The 23,138-nt window shown below is 37.3% G+C and overlaps 1 long non-coding RNA gene across 1 annotated transcript in view; it reads right to left on the minus strand.

The window, feature by feature from the left end:
- Positions 1–23,138, minus strand: part of LOC135966116 (uncharacterized) — a 69,214-nt gene that overhangs the window by 39,856 nt on the left and 6,220 nt on the right. The window contains exons 3-6 of the long non-coding RNA XR_010579220.2: positions 19,620–19,698; positions 18,924–18,956; positions 17,182–17,256; positions 14,941–15,148 (exon numbers count right to left, since the gene is read on the minus strand). This is a non-coding gene — a long non-coding RNA (uncharacterized lncRNA). The remainder of the gene's footprint in view (positions 1–14,940; positions 15,149–17,181; positions 17,257–18,923; positions 18,957–19,619; positions 19,699–23,138) is intronic.

Below are 23,138 nucleotides of genomic sequence, written 5' to 3' on the forward strand. Positions count from 1 at the left end.
TGTCTTTTTCTCCATTCCTGTCCTTAAGGCCCACTAGAAGCAATTTGCCTTCAGCAGGCAAGGCCAGCAATATACCTTTACTGTCCTACCTCAGGGCAACTCCCTGGCTTTTTGTCATAATCTTATTCAGAGAGACCTTGACTGCTTTTCACTTCAACAAGATATCACACTGGTCCATTACATTGATGGTATTATGTTGATTAGATCCAGTGAGCAAGAAGTATCAAACACAGTAGACTTATTAATGAGACATTTGTGTACCAGAGGATGGGAAATAAATCTGACTAAAATTCAGGGACCTTCCACCTTAGTAAAATTTCTAGGGACCCAGTGGTGTGGAGCCTGTCAAGATATTCCTTCTAAGGTGAAGGATAAGTTGCTGCATTTGGCCCCTCCTACAACCAAGAAAGAGGCACAATGCCTAGAGGGCCTACGTAGATTTTGGAAGCAACACATTCCTCATTTGGGTGTGTTACTTCGGCCCATTTTTTGAGTGGCCTGAAAGGCTGCCAGTTTTGAGAGGAGTCCAGAACAGGAGAAGGTTCTGCAACAGGTCCGGGCTGCTATACAAGTTCCTCTGCCACTTGGAACATATGACCCAGCAGATCCAATGGTGCTTGAGGTGTCAGTGGCAGATAGGGATGCTGTTTGGAGCCTTTGGCAGACCCCCATAGATGAATCACAGCAAAGATCTCTGGGATTTTGGAGCAAGGCCCTGTCATCTTCTGCAGATAACCGCTTTCCTTTTGAGAGACAGCTCTTGGCCAATTGCTGGACTTTGGTGGAAACTGAAGGTTTGACTATGGGTCATTAAGTCGCCATGCTACCTGAACTGCCTATCATGAACTAGGTGCTTTCTGATCCATCTAGTCTTAAAGTGGGTTGTGCACAGCCACATTTCATCATCAAATGGAAGTGGCACATATGTGACTGGGCTGGAGCAGGTGCTGAAGGCACAAGTAAGTTACATGAGGACGTGGCTCAAATGCCTGTGGTCTCCACTCCAGTCACCCCACCTTATCTCCCCCATCCTGCACCAATGGCCTTATGGGAAGTTCCCTATGATCACTTGACAGAGGAAGAAAAGACTAGGGCCTGGTTCCCAGATGGTTCTGCACGATATGCAGGCATCATTCAAAAGTGGACAGTTGCAGCACTGTAGCCCCTTTCTAGGACATCCCTGAAGGACAGCGGTGAAGAGAAATCTTCCCAGTGGGCAGAACTTCGAGCAGTGCACTGGTTGTGCTCTTTGCAATGAAGGAGAAATGATCAACTGTGTGATTATATACTGATTCATGGGCTGTAGCCAGTGGTTTGGTCAGAAACTTGAAAGAAGCATGATTGGAAAATTGGCGACAAGGAAATTTGGGGAAGGGTGGATGGATCTCTCTTTTTGAGTCCAAAACTGTGAAGATAATTGTATCCCATATGAGTGCTCATCAACGGGTGACCCCATCAGAGGAGGATTTTAATAGTCAATGGGATAAAATGACCCATTCTGTGGACACCATTCAGTCTCTTTACTCAGCCACCTCTATCAATGTCCAATGGGCCCATGAACAAAGTGGCCATGGTGGTAGGGATGGAGGTTTCACATGGGCTCAGCAACATGGACTTCCACTCACTAAGACTGACCTGGTTATGGCCACTGCTGAGTGCCCAATTGCCAGCAGCAGGGACAAACACTGAGCCCTCAACATGGCACCATTCCTCGGGGTAATCAGCCAGCTACCTGATGGCCGGTTGATTATATTGGACCTCTTCCATCATGGAAAGGGCAGTAGTTTGTCCTCACTGGAATAGACACTTACTCCAGATATGGTTTTGCTTATCCTGCATGCAATGCTTCTGCCAAAACTACCACCCATGGACTCACAGAATGCCTTATCCACTGTCATGGTATTCCACGTAGCATTGCCTCTGACCAAGGCACTCACTTTATGGCTGAAGAAGTGTGGCAGTGGGCTCATGCTCATGGAATTCACTGGTCTTGCCATGTTCCCCATATCCTGAAGCAGCTGGATTGATAGAATGGTGAAATGGTCTTTTGAAGTTACAACTACAATGCCAACTAGGTGACAATACTTTGCAGGGCTGGGGCAGAGTTCTCCAGAAGGCTATGTATACTCTTAATCAGCATCCAATATATGGTACTGTTTCTGTTTCTCCCGTAGCCAGGATACACAGGTCCAGGAATCAAGGGGTAGAAGTGGAAGTGTCACCACTCACCATCAACCCTAGTGATCCACTGGCAAAATTTTTGCTTCCTGTTCCCTCAGCATTAAATTCCGGTTCCCTCAGCATTTAGTTGGCCTAGAGGTCTTAGTTCCAGAGGGAGGAACACTGCCACTAGAAATTACAGTTATTCCATTAAACTGGAAGTTATGATTGCCACCTGACACTTTGGGCTCTTCCTACCTTTAAGTCAACAGGCTAGGAAGGGAATTAGATTGTTGACTGCAGTGACTGACCCAAACTATCAAGATGAAATTAGTCTACTACTCCACAACAGAGGTAAGGAAAAGTACGCACATAATACAGGAGATTCATTAGGGCGTCTCTTAGTATTTCCATGCCCTCTGATTAAGGTCAATGGGAAACCACAACAGCCCAATTCAGGCAGGACTACAAATGGCCCACACCCTTCAGGAATGAAGGTTTGGGTCACTCCACCAGGAAAAAAAAAGCATGACCTGCTGAAGTGTTTGTTGAAGGCAAAGATAATACAGAATGAGTAGTAGAAGAAGGTAGTCATCAATACCAGCTATGACCACATGACCAGCTGCAGAAATGAGGACTGTAATTGTCATGAGGATTTCCTCCTTCTTTTGTTAAAAACATGTTTGTGCATACATACACTTGTACTAAGAAAATACTTTCATTTTATTTTTTTCTCCTTTATCATGTGACATCAGATTTATTGACTTCACATCAGCATTTAAGTATTGTTACTTAAATATGTAATAGCATTTGGATTGGGGATTGGTGGATCTGATTGTACAAAGGATAGTTACATTCTGTTAGGGGTAATTATTACCTTATCATTGTCTTTACTTGAAGATTACATATGATCTCAGGAGATGTGTGTGGGTTCAAGTTGACAAGGGTTGGACTTGTAATGATTAATACTGAGTGTAAATCTGATTGGATTGAAGGATGCAAAGTATTGATCCTGGGTGTGTCTGTGAGGGTGTTGCCAAAGGAGACTAACATTTGAGTCAGTGGGCTGGGAAAGGCAGACCCACCCTTAATCTGAGTGGGCACCATCTAATCAGCTGCCAGCACGACCAGAGCATCAGGCAGGCAGAAAAAATTGAAAAGGCTAGACTAGCTTAGCCTCCCAACCTACATCTTTCTCCCATGCTGAATGCTTCCTGCTCTCGAACATCAGACTCCAAGTTCTTCAGCTCTGGGACTCAGACTGGCTTCCTTGCCCCTCAGCTTGCAGATGGCCTGTATGGGACCTTATGATCACGTGAGTTAATACTATGTAATAAACTCTCATATATATATTATTAGTTCTGTCCCTCTAGAGAACCTGACTAACACATGCTGATTTATGTATTTTTTAAAGAATACTTTTTGTTCTCTGACTCCACCTAGATATTTTCTACTGACCTAATTTCTATTTTACTAATCCTCTTTTCTTCAGTTTTCAATCTGCTCTTAACCCATCAGTTGAATTTTTAACCTCAGTTGCTGTATTTTTAAGTTCTAGCGTTCCCATTTGATTTTTTTAATAGATTCTGATTCTCCTTTGTAATTTCTTTATCTTGCAATATATTTCCTTGGATATTTTAATCACAGTTATTTTAATATTTATACAGATTTCTCTCAACTTATGGTGTGTTTGCATCCCAATAAATGTGTATAATAAGTTAAAATTATCATGACCCAAAATGCATTTAATACACCTAACCAATTAAACATCATAGCTTAGCTTAGTCTACCTTAAACATGCTCAGAACAGTTGCATTAGCCTGCAATTAGGCAAAATCATCTAATACAAACTCTAGTTTATAAGAAAGTGTTAAATATTTTATGGCATTTATTAAATCTTGTTCTGAAAGCAAAAGAACAAAATGGTTTTATGGATAATTGAAGTTTGGTTTCTACTGCATGAGTATTGCTTTTGCACCATTGTAAAGTCTAAAGTAAAAAAATTGTAAGTCAAGCCATCGTAAGTCAGGGGCTGTTTGTATTTGATATCTCCTATAACTAGACCAACTAGCTAGGTCTCTTTCTCTATATATTTTCTCTTAATTATATTTCTTGGCATATCAGGCAAATTAGCATTGATTACTGAGTAATATGCATGAATAATTATAGACTTTTGGTTGAAGTATTCCTTCTCCAGAGGTGTCTCACCATGTCCTCTGGAAATAATCTAAATAAGGGCAGGTTTCCTGATACACTCAGGGACTTATCAGACTCAAGGCAGAGTGCAGAAATAATTTAATGAGGCTCAGTCTTACTGATTCACCTCCCTGATCCTAGGAGGTAGCTCTTTGGGAACTTCAGCTAACACCTGGGGTGCTTACTGATGCATCTTCTCTTTTTGGTGGACTCTGAACTCCAATTTTATTTCCTTTCCGCTGTGGTACAAAAATTCTATACTGCTTCTCATGGGTGTTCTTAGCTTCTTGGTCTGTTGTCCTGGAAAGCTTTAAAATATGATACGTGTCTGAAGTGAAAAACTCCAGAATGTCAGGCTCATTTCTCTGCACCTCTCTGCTCTCCAGTATTTTGCACTGTTAAGTTGTGATTCCTTGGTAGCTCCATAGTCTAATTTTTGTGTTTGTATCCCTATGAGTTTGGTAAAACGTCTGTTGGGTTCTCTTCATTTTAGTGGTGGTTTTCAGCTCAGTTTCTCAGTGCCTCACCCACTTCACAATATGTCAAGACTTGTCTCCTTTGGGTACAAAGGAGAGCCTTTCATCTTTGCAATTCCATTTTCTCCACAATGTTAACTTTCAAATTCCAGTTGTTTCAGCATACACATATACATATGTATACACACCTACCTACACATACACATACACACATATACACACACACACCCCTAACATGGCCTCTTAATCCCACTGATTTAGTAAGAGTGTCCAAAAATACAGTATCAAGATTTGCATAAATATATGCAAATGCACTCATACAACCACAAATTGTTATATGTGCCAAGACGATAAAGAAAACAGGGTACTAAGAAAACAAAAATGCAGGTAGGGAAGAGAAGATGTCTTACTTTGATTGGGTGGTCAAGGAAGGTAGTGACTTTATGACTTGTTTCTGTATCTCCATCTAGTCTTGCTATGATTTTCTTTGTCAGTATAGCTAACTTCTCGAGGATTTCATGAAAATGAGTGTCAACATGTGATTGTTACAACACTGAAAATATATCTTCAAGAAAGAAATTTGTTTATGAAACAGGAATCATGAATAACGTTTCCTAAATACATCATAATTTTATTTTTCAAGTGGTGAATCATTAGGTCTGTGTCTGACTGTATTTGCTTTAATGCTTGGACCACATCAGAGTGAAGTAAAATGCCAGTGATGCTGTATTTCCTGATTTTTTCCCAACTCATTAGGAAACAATCATAAGAGAAATAGCTCCATGGTTATCCAAGGTAAGAACTGGTAATTTACACTCAAATTGCTTGGATTTGAAATTGCAATTTCTACCCATGTCATGGGGCTGGGTTTTAAAAAACTATTTATCTCCAAATTTGAAACTACACCATAAACCCTTCTCCATCCCTTTTCTCAGTTATGGCCCCTTTCTACGAAACTACACAAAAAGTTTATTTTTAGTGTTTCTTAAATGGGTAAAGGCTGATAAACCCCTTAAAGATGAGAAAATAAATGCATGCAAAGAGACTCTTTTTCTGTTACTGCTCCTCCTAGCAACACCCACCTTCCCAAATGGTAAAATTGACAACTCTGCTACCTCTGATTTAGGGGTTGAAATCACATCTGCCATCAGAGAACACCCCTAATATTGACATTGATGTGATTTGGCTCTGTCCCCACCCAAATCTCACCTTGAATTGTAATAATCCCCATGTGTCAAGAGTGGGGCCAGGTGGAGATAATTTAATCATGCAGGCAGTTTTCCTCATACTGTTCTCATGATAGTAAATAAGTCTCAGGAGATCTGACGGTTTTATAAATGGGAGTTCCCCTGAATAAGCTCTCTTGCTTGCTGCCATGTAAGATGTGACTTTGCTCCTCGTTTGCCTTCCACCATGATTGTGAGACCTCCCCAGCCAAGTGGAACTGTGACTCAATTAAACCACTTTCCTTTATAAATTACCCAGTCTTGAGTATGACTTTGTTAGCAGCATGAGGACAGACTAACACAGACATCAACATGTGATTTCCACCCAGACCAAAAATAGTATAATTAGTATTTTCTTTTGGTAAAGGCAAAAGAAACCTGATGAAAAATTGTGTCATGATCCATCCCAGCTATGTATTTCCCTTGTTTCTTGGGTCCAAACAGTGTACACAGCATGTAGGTGTTTATAGCAGCATCTCTATATGTTCCTGCTAACATCTAGAGCTCCCAAAAATTAGAGTTAAAGCAAGTCAGTGATACCATTTCTTGTCTAAATTCCTTTTACAGTAAAATATTCCCCAGCCTGATTCACGAAGCAAGTGCCATCACTTTTGTGCTACTTAAGCATCACCTGACCTGGCAAGGATGACTTTTCAAGGCTTTGAACATTTGCTTGTTAATGCACACATAGTAAGAGTCCACCATTCATTCTTAACTAGTTTTTTAAAATAGTAACAGAGTCAGATGCTTCTGTTCTCTTTTGTGATAATTAAATAATAATGTTGAAAATGTCTATATTGGTTTATTTAAAACAACTCCCTTTAAACAGACAGAAGAACAGATCCTATTCCATCTATTCTCATTAACCTCTATCTCAGAAACTTCTTTAACAAATAAAAACTCTTGTATTTTTCTTCTCAGCTAAAAAAAAAAAAAAGGAAAAAACATCTCCACAGATACAAGAGTTCCCATGTGTATCATCTCCTGAAATAGGCAATTTTAGTCACCAGCCCATCAATTCTACAATAGCAGTACATTTTGAGCAGATGAGATATATACCTGCCATATATAAGCTATTAGAAAGTGCCCCGTCCCCCCCAACCCCCAGGTTATATACCCATTAATGGTATTGCTGGATTGAATGGTCTTCCTGTCTTCAGATCTTTGAGGAATCACCACGCTGTCTTCCACAATGTTTGAACTAATTTACATTTCCACAAACAGTATATAAGCATTCCTTTTTCTCCACAACCTCACCAGCATGTGTTAGTTTTTGACTTTTTAATAATAGTCATTCTGACTGGTGTGAGATAGTATCTCATGATGATTTTTAAAGGAATATAAATTTTTCTGTTATAAAAAACACAAGAACACTCATGTTCATTGTAGCGGTATTCGCAATAGCAAAGACATGGAATCAGTTTAAATGCCCATCAATAATAGACTGGATAATAAACATGTGGCACATATACACCATGAAATACTATCTAGCCACAAAAAAGAATGAGATTATGTCCTTTGCCAGGACATGGATGGAGCTGGAGGCTGTTATCCTTAGCAAACTAACACAGGAACAGAAAACCAAACACTGCATGTTCTCACACAACCGGGACCTAAATGGTGAGAACACATGGACATACAGAGGGGAACAACACACAGTGGGACCTATTGGAGGATGGAGGGTGGGAGGAGGGAGAAGTTCAGGAAAAATAACTAATGGGTACTAGGCTTAATGCCTAGGTGATGAAATAATCTGGACAATAAACCCCCATGACACAAGTTTACCTGTGTAACAAACCTGCACAAATTTAAAATACAAGTTTAAAAAATAATAAAAGAAAAGAAAAAGAAAATGCTCCCTCAATGGCCAGCAGTCAACAAATGGCAGCTATTTTTCTCCTTTATGTCTCCACCCCCAGACCATACATTCTGTGAAATAATTTGGTTGATTTGCTTAAAATTAAGTGTGAGAGCTTAGCTATTATCACTTTGTTTCTAAGAATATGAAAGAGAATCATAAGAATTCAAAAGGCAAATGTGTTTTTTTTTCAAAAGAGGGAGAGCTGAGAGAATTTGCAGAGATATTATTCTCGGTCATGGCATATGACCCCTTCAAACTTGCAGATAGCTGCTAGGGGTAATAGGAGGGGTTTTGCTTGCATGAGCTTCCAAACACCTGCAAAAAGAAAGCACAGGTTGCTCCATTAAAAAAATAAGCAATAAAACAAATATTCATGGAAAATAAGTACTGACCAACCTGTCTAAATGGAAGGACATTTATGTTAATTGAGTCTCAAATGTGGGATAAGGATATCAAACAGTGTATCACTAGTTTCTTAACGCAGTTTTTTTTCTGGAGGGTCTTACTCATGTCTATTTTAAGAGATGACATATGTGGGTAATGACAAAGAATAAGATGTTGACCGGGACACATTCTTTAGGTTGGATGAGGGAGTTTAGAAAACTCAGGAGGAGCTAGTTTAGTGAAGATAAGTAGAAAGTAATTGAGTTTGGTTTTAGATATGTGGAGTTTGAAATGCTTTGAGACATCTACGTGATTTCCAAAGGTCAAGTTGTCTTTAAGAAATCAACATCACACATTGGGGCCTGTCGGGGTATGGGGAACTAGGGGAGGGATAGCATTAGAAGGAATACCTAATGTAGATGACGGGTTGATGGGTGCAACAAACCACCCACCATGGCATGTGTATACCTATGTAACAAGCCTGTACGTTCCACACATGTATCCCAGAACTTAAAGTATAATGATAATAATAATATAATAATAAAGAAATCAACATACTTAAAATATGCATGAATACCCAAACCTTTTTTTTTTTTTTTTTTTTTTTAATAAATAAGGCCTTGTGTCAGAAGTTCCTAGGACACTTGTTGGGTATTACAGAAGGTTAATGCTCTGTATCATGAGGGCAAGAGGCAGAGAAATATGGCCTACCACTGTCATGTTGACCACTCAAACCCATTGTGCACCTATAGGTTTACCCATGAGGCCTGTTAATGTCACTCTAGGACCAGAGAAGCCTTTCTCAGATTCATACTAGAACAGGTTCCAAGGCCAATTTTACAAAGTCACAAGGGGGACTTTTTCAGTAACTCCAGTGAGTGAATGGAATCTCTTCTGATCTTGACGGATAATGTTGATGAAAGTCCAGCGAAAATCATATTGTAAAATATCTAACTGAAACTATTATTTTCTAGTCACTCTCTGTGCCATTATAGTGATACCTAACACTTATTTATATAATTAAAGAAATGTATATATAACATTCACCAAGTACTAGATTGTTTGCTAAGTACTTTATAAATACTCATTTAATTCCTATACCAACCCTATAATTAGGTATAATTATTATTTATCTCTTCTAGATAAGGAAACTGAGATATAAAAAGGTTAATTAAATTTTCCAAAGTCACACAGGTAGTAAGTTATGAAACTGGGATTAAAAACCATGAAGTTTGAGACAATGAACTCTGAGGAAGCCCATGCTATACTGATGTTCATATCAGCCAGTCAATTAATTAAAATTGAGTTTCTAGATTGAAAATATAAAATTGTACCTGTGTATAAACTGTGTGAAATAAAATCTTGAGACTTTGTTCTAGACCCATTTTCTCTATGTTCAATTTAATACCAAATTATTAAGGTTAATATGAAGAAATGGATTTGTCCATTTGCCTATGTCCTCTTTCCTTCTAAAGATAATTGAAAATATAATTAACATGTTTTACAAATCTGGAAGCACTGAATTTAAATTGCTAGTTGGATTACCTCATGCAGAAAACATCCATTAAGCAATATAAAATGCCAGCCAACAGAAGAGTAAAGTGCAAATATTTAAAGATTGGAGATTGTAAAGTCAGGATAGACCTACACTTTGGAGGGAGCCTAATAATACTAGTAAGCAAAAACACATTGAATGTAATGTATGCCAGGCATTCTTCTAAAGACTTTATATATAGAGACTAAGCTTATAGATGGGGAAACCAAAGCACAGAGAAGTCAAATAATTTGCCCCAAATCACCTAACAAGTAAGTAGTGAAACTGAGCTTGAACCAGGGAGCTGACCCCTGGCCCCTGTGCTGGAGCCATCCAAGCTAGACACAGAGCAGGCAGTGATAAAGGGGAAGAGAATTTGGCATTCTCAGCTCGAGCCTCTTGGGGACAAGGCCTATGGGAAACTAATAGAATTCGTGGAGATATCTGGTGCCAGGCAGTCACTTTAAGATATGAAAGAAGAACTGTTCACACTAAGGACCCAATAAAATTTGATGAAGCTGAGGACATTGCTCTGTGGTGTGTCACTGGCATTATGGAAGGGATCCATCTGGATCATTAGCACCATAATCCCCAAAGTCAGTGTTAGGGATCTAAATTCCGAATTCAGAGTCCACGATAGTTGCCTCCGTTGGTGATATTCATTCTTCAGCAGTCACAACTTAAATCAGTCTCATGTTCACTCTTGTAGGGCAGCAAATTAAAATTTAGTTTGACAAAACTAAAAGGACAAAAAAGAGTTTAGGATAATCATTCGCTCAATATTAAAGTAGCACCGGATTAAAGCCAAAAAAAATTCTGCTTTAGCTCTGTCACTCCCTAGATGATTGGCTTTACCCAGTTATCTGACATTATATGGATCTTCATTTAATCACTTGTAAAATAAAGGGAGAAGAAACTAACAGTTATTAATTGCCTTTTATGTACAATGTTTTGTTTCAGGAACTTTACATATGTTGACTAACTTAATCCTCACCATGTTAATAACTGATAGATTACTGCTCATTTTCAAGATTGAGAAAATAGAGGCTTAAATAAGTTAAGAATTTACCTAAAGTCGCCCGGCAAGTGGGATTCAAAGCATCAAAGTTTATGGGTTTTTTTTTGTTTGTTTGTTTGCTGTTGTTTGTTTGTATTTTGCATTTTGTCTTCCTTTTATCATTGCAAACCTATAATTCCAGAATTTTAGAAGTACACAAGGGGGATAATGATGTCATTGCTACTATATTCTATAAACCCTAGAGCTACCACCTAAATGACCACCACATCAACTTATCTTTACCTCTTGAGAGTTCTCCTTGGATTCTGATTTAATTGTCAAACAAATAGTCAGCTGTATGATGGCTGAATGGACTATGCTTCATATAGTGGATCTATGGTAATCCATTAAGATGAAACCTTAAATGCATTTCCCTTAGGAGGTTAACTTATATCTGGAGAGTGTCATATACTACAGAAGAAAATTTGATTATAGGTATTGTTTGCACAGTCTATTTTAATCTTGAAATATTTGAAAAGACTTTGTCAAAAGGCAAGAAAGGACTAGTTTTTGGCAGTGGGTGTTTTTCCATTCTTATGAATGTAATTTTGTCCCTGCAGAAAATTCAGAAGTTGCTTTGTCCAAAGGGACACTGACATCCTATACTATGCTTTATTTGACATCTTATACTGCACACTAAACCACACCGGTGAACTTCAAATGATTCAGCTATAGGAATGTATATCTGGCTTGAAAACTGAGGTCAGTTCCAGTGTGCTTTCTCATGTTGCTCCCAGAGGGGTTGAAAGTATCTGTGAAGACACCTCATTGCTTTGTCTTATTTACTTTTTATAAAATGTCCATCAGATACCCAAGCACTTAGACATCTTCCTTGACAGCCAGAGATGACTGTCCCAGTGGTGATTATTTGGGATATTAGTAACAAAGCCAAATATGGACACTTTATGACTCCCAAGAAGGAATGTGAGTGGGATTGATTATTAGAAGCATGATTTGTAATCTGCTGAAGAAAGTTGCCCTAATCAATGTTTGGGATAATTATGATCAAATAATTTACCAATGTAACAGTAAGATAAAGAGAACTACGATTTTTCTCTTTTACAAGGATACAAACAACCTATGAATAATATTTCCAAATGCTGAAACAGAAGCCCAAATTGTATAATCACACATGAGATATAAAAGAGATTAACATCAAAGAAAGTGGACAACTATGTGTGTTAGGTAATAGGAAAATAGGAATTCTCATAAAAACTTCTTTGGTGTTTCTCAAAAACTCTAAGTATACATTTATTTCAGAAAGCTTGCATTGTTTCTCTCCTTTGATTGGAATACTTTGCTTTCAGACACTCACATGGCTCACTTATTTAACTCCTTCAAGTCTGTGCTAAAATGTTACCTTCTCAATGACGCCTATCCTAACCAGATCTACTTATAATTGAAACTACCCTTTTCCATCTACCCACAGTACTGTCTATTTTCCTAAACTGGCTTAATTTATTTCTAGTACTTACCACCCACTCCCATACCACTTTCCTTCCACCAGGATGTCAGCTCCTAAGGGCTAGAATCGTGGTCTATTACTAATCATTGGTCTAGTACCTGGTAGACTAATGCATAACAATGCATGTGTAAACTTACAGTAGCACAATGCCTGGCACATGGTAGACTCCCAATAAATAGTCATTGAGTAAATGAATAAAAAGATACTATAACGTTTTAAAATTACATTATGTAATTTTATAGATCTAGGAGCCAATGGGGTTTGAGTATTCCAACCCAGGTAATACCAAATGGACAAAACAGTATGGTAAAATCCCAAGGCTCTCATACTTGTTCTTGACTCTGAACAGAGTCAAGCTTTGGTCAAATAAGCTATCAGGGCTGAGTTCAACAGTATAGGAGTAGGAAACAGAGATAAAGTATAGTAACTAAACAGAAATAGGCTCTGAAAGTGTATAGGTCAAAGGCAAACAAGGAACAACTGAGGATAGTTTTCTAGAATAACATAAGAGAAGCTAAATCTACAGTTGATAGATGATATTTAGAAGGTTTGTGTATGGCTGGACAAGTTTCAAGACATGTGACACACAGAAAAAATGTACTGTGGTATGCACTTGTCATGTTTTTGACTCTCCAGTGTCTGAGTCATCTTTGTCAGTTAGGATAGGTATGTTAAACTGCAGTAACAAACAACATGCAAATTGCTGTGGCTTTAAACAATCGTATTTATTTCTTGCTCATAATACATGTCCACCACAGGTTGGCAAGGAAGTTTTGCTTATCATAGTCATTTAAAGACTCAGGCTGGCAGAAGTATCCTTTCAACATGCCTTCAGATTTGCCTGGCAGGGAGTAGTAGATTGGGAGAACCATGTCCTGGTTCTTAGTATTTCTGTCCGGAAGTGAAGAATGACTGTTACTTATATTTAATCGGCCAAAGTTAGTCATATTGCTAACTTGAGTACTTCTATGGAGAAGTAATGAATATAAGAACATAGCCTATTCCATCCAGTCTGTAATTAGAAAATTACCTATCTTATGGCTCTTGGATGGGGGTAGAGTTGGCCTCCTACCACAGATGTTATATATACACATATATATACACACACATATACATGTATATATATACACACATATATATACACATATACATGTATATATATACACACATATATATACACATATACATGTATATATATACACACATATATATACATACATGTATATATATACACACATATATATACATACACACATATATATACATACACACATATATATATACACACATATACATGTCTTCCCAGCCTCCCTGACCAATTTATGCACTTGGCTATGATTTGAAGTGGGACTGGTGACATAAAACAACACAAGAGAGGAGGCTTCTTTCTGATAGGCTGTGGTGGAAGCAGCATATGATTTCCAGGAAGAGTTGTTGCAGCCAGGCCAGTAAATGTATAAATTACGGTATGGCGAGTCCAATGGTGATAGATGTGAAATCCTCACCTGATGGTATTTGGTGTGATTCAGTACATAGTTATGGCTATGCAGCCTCCCTTCATGCCTGTACATTTTCACACCTGGTTCTCCAGCATCGCAATTCATTCTGTGATCTCCCCAACATCTTTTCAACTAAACCGTTGTATTTAAATCAGCTTCATCAACTTCTGTTGCCTACATCTAAGGATCATCATTAATACAAACTGGTTGAAAACAGCATGCACTCTTCTTGTCCTATTTGTCATAATATTTGCAGACAACTAAATAAAAGCTACTTTATCCAGCACCTGACTAAATGGAAGAATATAATTCTTGTCACTTAAAATTTAGTTTTCTATTTTTTAAATTATATGTGAACACAAACTTTAAAAAATCAAATTTCTCCAAGTTAAGAAAAACAATAATATTCCCAGTGCATCATTCTCCTCCGGTCACAACCAATTTCTGTTATTTTAGCTTATTCTTTTAATATATCTCCATGTTTCTAATGACATTATTTTAATAGTCAACACTTTTATACTGCTGGCTTTGTGACAAGTATTGTTCTAAGTATTTTAGAAAGTTAGTTCATATAAAAATCTTATGAGATGGGTAATTATAATCCCAGTTTTCATACGAGAAAACTGAGTTTCAAATAGGTCAACAACTTGCCCAAAGTCACGTGACTAGTAATTGGTGAGGTTGGGATTTGAACCCAGAGAGTCTCACTCTAGCATCTGCGCACATAACTATAATGCTATGTTTTGCCTCTACATGTACTTACATATTTGCATTCTGATTACTAAGTCTTAAGCATTTGCCTATTGACTTCTCACTTGGTAAATGCCTTACCAAATCTTAAGCATTTGACCATTGACTTCCCACTTGGTAAATGCCCTTCTTCCTTGCCACACACAAGCACACTTCTCATTCACCGTCTTCCTCAGGCTATAGAAATATTTAGCAATCATTATATCTATGCAAATCATAGTCATAGATGAACTGCTAATTTAACTTCAAATTCTCTCCAAGTAGTATAAATCTCTTCTCTACACATGCAAACATATTAGGTATTGTATAGATTTAATCTTCTTGAAACTTACCCTTGGAGTCTCCTGAATTAGTCTTATCTGAACAAATTATTCTCTAGAGCAGTTGCAAAGTTGTTATTTTGGGTCTTTCTTCACAGAGAGGTTGTCATTGTTTTTATTTATCTCTCTTGTGTTGCACCTTTTATTTCAGGATCCCATATATTTTATTTTCTTTGGTTTATTATTTTTTGTTAAGACAGACACATCTTTTTGTAGTTTCCTGAAAAAAGAATGCATAAAAGGTAATTTATTAAAATGTTTCATTTCTGAAAGTGTTTTATTCTACACAAATACTTAGAAGATAGTTTGTCTGGGTATAGAATTTTGGATTGGAAATAATTTTTTCTCTCCATTCTGAAGGCATTATTCCATCCTCTTAGCTTTCAATGTTGCTTTTGAGTGGTTTAATTTCATTCTGTTTCTTGATCCCATGTAGTAAGTGAATCAGACATTTGTAAAATTATTAAATAATTTTCTTTAGTACTAAATTAATTTGATAAAGATTATTTTGTTTATAGTGAATATTGCTGCATAGTTATAACATTTTTATCTTTGGCTTGTAATTTTGTAACCTGGATATGTTTTGCATTATGGTTCAGATATGAATCTTCCTCACTCTTATTACTAAACACAAATGTATTGTCTCTCCTCTCCCACAGAATTCAGTTTGTTTCTACAAAAGCTCTTTAAATGTTGTCACTAATTTTGTTCTTCCAGTGGAAAGTGGGAACAGGTTGCCAGGAAGATGGGGAATAAGTGTGCAAAGACACTTAAAACAGGGAACAGTTCGTAACAAAGCTTAAGGAGAGATAGAGTCCATTTGGGTTAATCATTTTATTTTATGGTGAGAAAAACCAACTGGAAGTGTTTAAAGGATTTGTTAAATGGCACATGCTAATGTGTCAAGTGACCATATAATTTATCATCTGAATCAGGGCAATTCTGATAGTAAAAGAGGATGAAATTGTTAATTATACCAGAGTAGCAAGTGTAAACCAGACAAACCAGGACAGTTCTGGGAAAACTGGAACATAAGATTACTCTGCAATAATTATGGCCTAAACAAGTACTAAAAGTCTTGTCTCCAGTGTTTTTCCCCCATTTCTTTACTTTGTGCTAACTTCATTGACAGCCAATCTCTGTTTAGTAGTTTCTTCTCTTATATCATTTTAATTGATTCATATAGTCCTTGATTTACTCAATAAATATATGTTGAACATCTACTTTGACATCTGATTCTTGAAGTCATACTTGTGGTTTAAAAAAGGCTAGTTATTACCTTCCATTTAAAATACCTTGTATGTACAAAGCTGGCAACAATATTAGAAAATGATCAAAGAAGCTGATACTGCCCTATTTTTTTCAACAAGTAAATAGGTAGGTGAATTTTGGCACTATTGGGTAACATAGTAAAAACAAGCTAGTTTATCAGCACTTACTCTGAATTAGATACACAGCTAGCTAGCATAGCATACATAGGTGGCTAAGTAGGTTTCTGTGAAGGCAGTGGCATACTTGTTTAGTGGGAGTTTCAGGAAGAGCTTTATAGCAAGTTTCAGGAGGCATTCCAACCAAGAAAGGAGATGTGAAGTGAAGCCTCGGGTAGAATATAGACAAGTGCAGACCCTAAAGCAAAAAATATACGGCCGGGTGCAGTGGCTCACAGCTGTAATCCCAACACTTTGGGAGGCCGAGGCAGGTGGATCATCTGAGGTCAGGAGTTCAAGACCAACCTGACCAACATGGCAAAACCCCATCTCTACTAAAAATACAAAAGTTAGCCAGGCATAGTGGCAGGTGCCTGTAATCCCAGCTACTCGGGAGGCTGAGACATGAGAATAGCTTGAACCCGGGAGGCAGAGGTTGCAGTGAGCCGAGATCGTGCCATTGCACTCCAGCCTGGGCAAGAGAGTAAGACTCTGCTCAAAACAAAAACAAAAACAAAAAACATACAAAGTCTAAGCACACAGTTTGATGCCCAGGGTTATTTTTCAAGGTAGTTTCTGTTTTGATCATTAACCATACAAACTAGAAATTCATTCACAAAAAAAATGTGTGAGGCAAGGCCAAATTCATTCATCTCTGTACTGGAAGTATAGTGAAAACACTACCTAAATTCTCAAGCTATTGCTATCAGTTTTTTAAAATAGCTTTTGCTTTTCATCTCAGTGATGGACTTTAAAACATATCGCTCTTTAGACAAAATCGAGTTGGTAGTTTCATATAAAAAACTGAGTTGAAACTTCTACCTACCAAAATCAGGTCTTCTGTGGCTTTCAGCAAACATGTGAACAGAGTCTTCTGATTTTGATTAGAAAATATATTGTCCTGAAATAGAATATAAAACAGTGAAGTGTGCGAGCTTTTTATTTGCCTGACAGTTCTTGGTGAGTCTTATGACTTTGCCGCGTGGTGTGTCTTCTGGAAAAGTTCTTAACCTCTCTAACCTCCAGACTCCTCAACCGTAGAAAATGAAAAAACAACATCTCCATCAAGAGCTTGTTGGAAAATTCATATAGTGTGTACGTAATGTGATGAGCAGACTGCTTGATGTAGTAAGTATTTAGTAAATGATAACTGCAGTTTTCAATTTCTTTTGTCTTTAAAACATACATCTTTTAAGATGCACTTCCTTAACATAATTAAAATTGTATTAGAATTGGCACCTAAATAATTCTGTAGCATTTCTGTGACGTAAAAGGGACATGGCCTTGTTGACTATTTCTTGTGCATTTTTCATTGTGCTAATTGCTCCTATCAGTTCAATTGCCTCTCTAACAGACTTGATCTTCCTTGTCAAGATTTAAATCACATGCCAATATTCTAGCAGAAAACCATTTTTATGACAAAATGGTTTTCCCTCTTATAGAACAAGAATTGCTGCTTTAAAACAATGTCCCCACTGCATATTTTCAGCTGGGGACTGCTGGCAAAATTTATTCGATGTTCTATACTACTTTTTTTTTATTATTATACTTTAAGTTCTGGGGTACATGTACAGAACGTGCAGGTTTGTTACATAGGTATACACATGCCATGGTGGTTTGCTGCACCCAAATCTCTGTAAAAATAAACTTTAAGATTCAGTTGTAGATGTATATAAATGTTTTGAGATTTTTCTCAAATAGTTATATAAATAATAATCTCCACATGAAGGCAAGATCATTTGATTAGTGCATGATGAAATTCAGAATGTATACCTAATTTTTAAAAGGAGGTGTCAATGACTTGGTTATTAACCTACACACTGCAGTCTGTGGTTAAAGCACTAGCTTGTTTCTTTTGGAAGCCAATTGGTATATGTTTGAAGATGTTTTGGTACAATGACAATAACAACAACAACAACAACAACAAAATATGCATTGAGATAGTGTCATTTACTAGGGGCTAAGTTTATATCTTATATACATATATATTCTATTGGCTAAAATAAAGACATACGTGTGGTGCCCCGGGAAGGCCTGGAAACTTGGTAGTACTTACAGGTTTTTGGAATCTAAAACTATTCAAACAAAGTCAAGCCTACAGGTTAACCCAGATAGCCAAATAATAAACAAATGCTACTCATCTCCAGGAGAACTGGGTAAGAGAATGTTGAAGAGTTGGTGGAAAGGGAAATGAATGATCTTTGTAGAGCAGCCTCAGAACATTTAAATTTCCAAAGATGAATAATCTAGTGCTTCATTTTACAAGGAAATTATAATGAAAAGGCAACTACTTTAAATGACTGGAACTACCATTACATTGGAAAACAGATACATTTTTGGCAAATTAATAGAGTTCAACTGAGAATGTTTAGAATCCACGAGTTCCTACACATCTGCTTCTAAGAGAGGCTCTTAGGTTTACTTTTGATATTAATCCTTAATTTGCCTACATGAAGCCTATCTGTCTTTCATTTTTCACTGTTGGTTTTAAGGGTAGTAGCTGTCCCCCCCCACTTCTTTTTAAATTCACCAGTTTCCCAAATATGAGCTCATTCAAATCCAACTCACTTTTCTCTCCAGCGTGCAGGTCACATGAGTAGACTAGGAGAAAAGAAAGATTTCAGAAAGCACAATTCTTTTGAGGAGTCACTGTGCCTGCTGCAAAATTATTCAAATGAAAAGATTTTCTTTTTCTTTTTTTTTTTTAGGTAAAACGACAATTAAGGTCGACCTCCTCCACTCAAATTAAAAAAGAGAAAAAGGAGTGTAATGAAGAATCTGACTCCTTCCTCTAATTTTACAAGTTCAATGGTAATCTAACCGTGCCATTCATTTACAGAAACCATTAATTTTACTATGTGGCTGAAAGTAGTAGGCCTCAGCTTTCATTCTCTTACTTTCCCCCTCCCTTGGTCTTTGTGTGTGCACCTGTTCAGGCCACTTTAGCATCCCATTTGTAAAACTTTGGGTAATCCTCTGGCACTAACCCTGGTGTGATAATACTTCTGTTATTCAGCAGCCTAATTACAAAGGACAACACAGATAAAACACTTCAGTCCTATTTTTTAATAGCTGATTTGCCAATTTCGCCAAGCTCCATAGAGAATGGTCTCCAAACCTTGCTGGATTTCAATTTAATCTGAATTTGTTCAGCACACGGAGCTCCAATACCTCAGAGCAGATCTTTTTTTGTTAGATTTTGGACTCCTCACTCCTTCTCCCACCTTCACTCCTTTTTAATGGTAATATGAACAATCTACTTGCCTTTTAGAATGTAGTCTCATAATATAACTGGAGTGTTTTTAAGCATTCCCCAACATCCATTTGAGACAACTGTTGATACCTTCAATAACAAAACAATCAGAGAATTAAGGTCTTAGGCACCAAAGAGTTACTTTACTTAATTAATCTGGATGAAACATGAGCTGGTAACACTTCCCAATTTAACACACTTTTTTGAGAGCAATATTTTCAGAAGTAGAGGTCATTAAAAATGTATTTAATATTTTGTGCTGGTTTAAGATGAAAAAAAAAAACTATTACTAATTCATAGCAAACCAAAGGAAAGAATCATTACTTTAGTACAGATAAGCTTCCCAGAATAGGAGTACTTAACTCTACTTCTTTGATCTAGAAAGGAACTGGAGATCAGGCAATATGAGATAATCTTACAAGTTCTGAATATGTCCCGGTCGGGTAGAAAATATCTTGAAGTTTTGAGGGATTGACTAAATCTCTCCCTGAAAACATGTTTTGGAGGTTTCAGAGGGTGCTGTGCAACTAAAGGGCAGCTCCTGCCGCTTTCTTAATCCCTTCATTTTGAAACCCCAATAACTCAAGGGAAACTTAATACATATGTTTCTGATTCGCTTACACTGCTTCATCAAAACGGTGTTTTGTAAGAGCTATTTGATATCTAGGAAGCCTTCTCAGTCTTCTTTCTAAGCCTTTTATTTTGCTCCAAGAAATCACGTTTTCTTTGTGTTCAGCAGAACTGGAAGCAGGGAAGGCTTAAGTTAGGTTCAAGGTCATACAAAATCAGTGCAAGTTTGGAAGTTGGCAAACTATGTTGCTTTCCTCTATTACAGCACCAAGCAGAAACTTAACAAGGGAAACACCCAAGGGTATTATCAAAAGCAAATGCCATAAGTTATTTTCACTTAGTATTCCATTTAGTAATTAATCAAAACCTGTATTTCTGCTTTCCTTTTTCTCTAGTTTTTTTTTTTTTTTTTTTTTTTTTTTTTTTTTTTTTTTAGATTCAGGAGGTACATGTGCAGGTTTATCACATGGTATAATATGTAATGCTGGAGTTTGGGTTTCTATTGAACCGATCATCCATTTCTGTTTCCCAAGATCCTGACTGTCACATACTAAATGACTTTAAAATTTAAGCATGTTCACTCCATTTTACAGATGGAAAAATCTGTCATAGACTAAAGTGGTTCATGGTTTGCTTTGGTGCAGAGACACTATAATTTGCTAAAAGCACCAGCTCCTCTGAGTCATATAACCATCCTGACTCATAGAACGCTGGTAAGAAACATGTAGCAGAAGTGACATCCACTTTGGATCGTAGCAGAGCCCGTTCAAGCTGGGGCATGTTACTGTCTTAGGGGGCAAGTTCAAGGTTTGAAATTTGAATACTTAATCATTGCAGTTCTCTAAAAGAGTGATAATAACTGAGAAATATCAAAGTAAGGCCAGTTATTTGAGAGTGGCTTACAATAATATACTGGTTTATAATAACACTTACTGAGCACTTACATGGGCCAGGCGGCATTGTGCTAAGTGCTATACGAAATTAATATCTTTCAATTCTCATATAACTCTATGAAGTAGAGACTTATTTTTATGACCGTTTTTAAATGAGTAACATGAGGTTCAACAGTTTAGAGGGAAATTTTATTAGGCCAGGTATGACTGTTTCAGTTGTCTCTAATATTAGTACACCATTTTATTCAACAGGACATGATTTAAATGTTTAATGGATAGTCTCAAATTTACGCGTAAACAGTGTAGGTAGTGTTATGAGTTTGATATTATAAACTAAAACCCATTGTTATCTCTGTTGTGACAGTAGTAAATACTGCAGATAAATATACGTTTTGCAGTTTTATATCCTTGACCAGTTGGCCTTTGCCAGAGCATTCTGCCCTGCACTGATTAGGTGATATATCTTATTTGTTTAACATTTTTCTGGGGCTATTAGGTTTTGATTCCTAGGGAGCATAGCAATTGGGATAGAACTTACAAACAGATCAAATTTTTCCCAAAGATAAAAATAAGAAGTCACAATCCTAGAATGTTAGGAGAATTTTCCATGAGGAAACACTGCTTCAGAGGTACACTTCTGTGAAGATGGCAGAATTCTAGAGGGTTCATTCTAGATATTTTGTTATTGTTGTTTCCCAACATTTAGCACAGTGCCTGGCAGGTAGCAGGCCCTCAGTGAATTTTTGTTGAAAGGAGGAATAGATGACTAAATAAGAAATAGGGGCCTTCTATATTCCCCAGCCTGGAGCTGGACATTTATTAGAAGACACTTATAGGACAGTTGGCAATTTTTGTCTCCAAGATCTTTGCTTTTGCATAGACTCATATGTGGAGAATTAACCAGTTGGTTTTACTATGTTAATTGAGTTGAAGTCACCTCTTTCTTCTTCCCACCAAAATCAGTGGTAGAGAAAAGTGCTCTGCCATGGAATTTGGGGTAGCCAGCTTCCGGTGGATTTTCTCCTGAGATTCATGTCCCTGTGGAGTCTCCTCCTGTATGGAATGGGACTGACCTATGCATTTAGTAAGATATTAAAGCAATGATAAAGTGTGACCTGTAAGACTAGGTCATAAAATGTAGCTTCCATTTTGTTCTCTTTTAAGTCACTTGCTCTGGGGGAAGCAGTCACCATGCTGTGAGGACATGTAAACAGTTTTCTGGAGAGATCCATGCAGTGAAAGTCTTAAGAATCAACTCGACAACCCCGTGAGTGTGCAATCTTCAAAACCGATCTTTCGGCCCTAAGCAAACCTCAGATGACTGCAGCCATGGTTATCATCTTGACAACAACCTCGCAAGAGACCCTGAGTCAGAACCACTCACCTTAGCAGCTCCTGAACTTCTGGCCTACACAAATGGTGAGATTTTTTAAAAAGAAAGTGTATTGTTGCATTCAGCTGCTAAATTTTGAGGTAATTCATTTTGCAGCAACAGCTAAATAATACAGAATTGCACTGAGTGACACAGAGTCAGCCTAGAACATTTAGGAAAATAAATATTTACTGTCAATGGGCATCTCTTTACAGGACGTATCTTCTTCCTATTCATACTGGCCCATAAGAAATTGTTAATGAGACTCTAATATTTCATATGAGAATTAGACCTAACAATATATTTTCTTAGTGATGCTTCACATGGGGTGGGTGTAATTTGTAGAGATTTTATTAACAGGGTGTGTGTGTGTGTGTGTGTGTGTGTGTGTGTTAAAGATTCCCAGTCATCTTGATTCATACTGAAATTAATTCTGAAACATCATGAAAATTGGATTCTGGTGTTTTGTCTACTGTGGAACATTGGTCAGGAAACTTCAACTCTCTGAATCTCAGTTTGCTTATTGAAAAGTGAAAAACTGAAAGTGTCTCTTAGTTAAAAGTTTTATGAATAAAATATATTAAAAAACAAAACAAGGCCTGAAGATCATGGTCAGTATTCTTGGAATTGAAAGACAGTTACCTGGAAAACCTCCGTATGTCTGCAATTGACACCGAAGAGATTTTAAAGTGAGC

The sequence above is a fragment of the Macaca fascicularis genome, chromosome 11 (assembly GCF_037993035.2).
Source record: "Macaca fascicularis isolate 582-1 chromosome 11, T2T-MFA8v1.1".
Classification (NCBI taxonomy): domain Eukaryota; kingdom Metazoa; phylum Chordata; class Mammalia; order Primates; family Cercopithecidae; genus Macaca; species Macaca fascicularis.